Raw genomic sequence first — 2,548 nt, forward strand, 5'->3', positions numbered from 1 at the left:
ATAGTCTTTAAAGATCAGCACTTTCCTCCTGGCCGTTCCACAGTCTTCTTGTATGGATTGTTCTTCCTTTGCTACCATTTTCTTCATTGACCTATTTCAATTTCCAGTTCCCTTTCATGACTGTGGAGTGCTGGTGGTGTAGTGGTTACATATAGGGCTGTGATCTGCATGCTCGCCAGTTTGAAGCCTCTCACAGCTATGCAGGACAAAGTTAACAGTCTCAGAAACTCACAGGGGTCGGCATTGACCCAATGGCAGTGAGTTTCATGACAGTACTCAAGCATATCTTCCTCTTGTATTTTTTCTTATAAAATAACTTTTCATTTTGAATTAGGTACAGGTTTACATTTCAGCTCATAATTTTTATACTCAACAATGTAAACAACTTCTTAAATCTTCCAATAGCTGCCCCCCCCCCCCATTTTTCTCTCCTCCCACTTGTAGGATTTTATCTTGGCCTTCATCCTAGTTAACACCCATCTACCCTCTAGCTTATTGCTTCCCTTTCCGTCCCTGCCCCTCTCACCCCTGGTCACCATCAGTCTATTTCTTTGGGTACATCACCTTTATCTTGATTTTTCCCCCTTATAATAGTAGTCTCATATACTTTTGTGATTGATTAGCTTCAGTCATCATAATGCCCACCAAATCCATCCATGTTATGAGGTCTTTTACAGTTTCATAATTTTTCTTTGGGGTTGCATAGTGTTCCATTATGTTTATGTACCAAAGTTTCTTGATCCGTTCTGCCACTGATGGGCATTTAGGTTTTTTCATCTTCATGCTGTTGTGAATCTGGATGTGCATATGTCTGTTCTAGTTCATGGCTCTTATACCTTTAGGGCAGCGGTTCTCAACCTGTGGGTTGTGACCCCTCTGGGGGTCAACAACCTTACATAGGGGTCACCCGATTCATAATACTAGCAAAATTACAGTTATGAAGTAGCAACGAAAATAATTTTATGGTTGGGGGCATCACCACAACATGAAGAACTGTATGAAAGGGTCACAGCATTGGGAGGGTTGAGAACCACTGAAGTAGAGGGGCTCCTGAGTCATATGGTATTTCTATTCCCAGTTGTTTGAGTAAGTGCCATACGACTTTTCACCATGATTATACCGTTTTACCGTCACACCAAAGGGGTGTGAAGGTTCCAATCTTATTGCATCCTAGCTTTTTTATTAATATTGTTTTAGCTTTGCTGTTAATGTAGATGTAAGCTGGTATCTCATCACGGTTTTGATTTTCAGTTCTTGGATGGCTGGTGGTCACCAACATTTGTTCATGTTTATTGACTACTTGGATGTCTTCTTCGGTGAACCATCAGCTATGTCCTCTGCCCACTTTTCGTTGGGTTATTTGGCTTTGTCTTGTTGCGCCAATGCAGAGTTTTTTGTAGATTTTTGAGATTAGTCCCTTGTCGGATATATCATTGCCAAAAAAGTTTCCCAGTCTGTGAATCTCCTTTTACTCTTTTGGTCAAATCTTTTGATGTATAAGGGAGCCCTGGTGTGGCATAGTGGTTATGCATTTGCCTGCTAATTGCAAGGTCAGCAGTTCAAAACCAACAGCCATTCCATGGGAAAAAGACAAAAGAGTTACAGTCTTGGAAACCCCTAGGGGCAGTTCTACCCGACCTTATGGGGTCACTATGAGTGGGTATCAACTTGATGGCAGTGTACTTGTTTTGTTTTGGTTTATAAGACATATAAATATGTCTTCTAAGTATTCTGTCTTTCTTTCTTTTTCCTATGTTTAAAATGAACTATTTGTCACTGAAGACACCGAGTTCACTTCAGATTTACTCCCCCCGCCCTTTTTTTGGACACTCAGACCAATATTTAGGTACAAGGAATAAGAAATCTGGAGCACATTTTTTCCATTTGTTTGTTTTCCAAGAAGCATGCTTTATATAATTACACAGCTCATCTCAACAAAAGAAATCAATAACACTATCCTGTTAAACCTTCCATAAATGAGGTCATTCTATTCTTCCCCTCTCACTGTTCCGCCCCCGGCCCCCAAGTCATCATCAAAGTCTTCTCTTTTGGTGAAAAGAACATGTTCCTTTTTCTTTGTTTTTCCTTATAACAATGGTGTTAAATATTTAGTCTATATTTATCTTTCTATTGAAGGTGGCTTATAAGGAACATATTATATAGATCGGCCATACATATACCTAACCCATTCTTTGTGTTTTAACTGGTAATTCAGTCAATTTCCATTAAGTGTTGTTATTGATAACATAGTTTGGGTAGCATCATTTTTTTAATGATGTTACTGGTTTTTGTTTATATGTGTAGGTTGTGTTGTCGATGCTCTTACCTTTTTTTGTTTTATCTTATTTGCCTTCCTTATGTTTTTCATCTTACTTGTTTAGAAGTTTTAATTTTTTTTTTTTTTGCAGGTTTTTTTGTGTGTGGTTTTCTTCCAATTTGAAAGTAATTTGTTGTATTTTGTCAATAGTTTGATATCTTCTCTGTTCCACTATTTATTGTCTACTCTGTTCCCTCTGCTCTTGATTGCTTATATTCATAGCAAATGTGT

The sequence above is a fragment of the Echinops telfairi genome, unplaced genomic scaffold (genome assembly GCF_000313985.2).
Source record: "Echinops telfairi isolate 266 unplaced genomic scaffold, ASM31398v2 ScPeMD7_7427;HRSCAF=8465, whole genome shotgun sequence".
Taxonomy (NCBI): domain Eukaryota; kingdom Metazoa; phylum Chordata; class Mammalia; order Afrosoricida; family Tenrecidae; genus Echinops; species Echinops telfairi.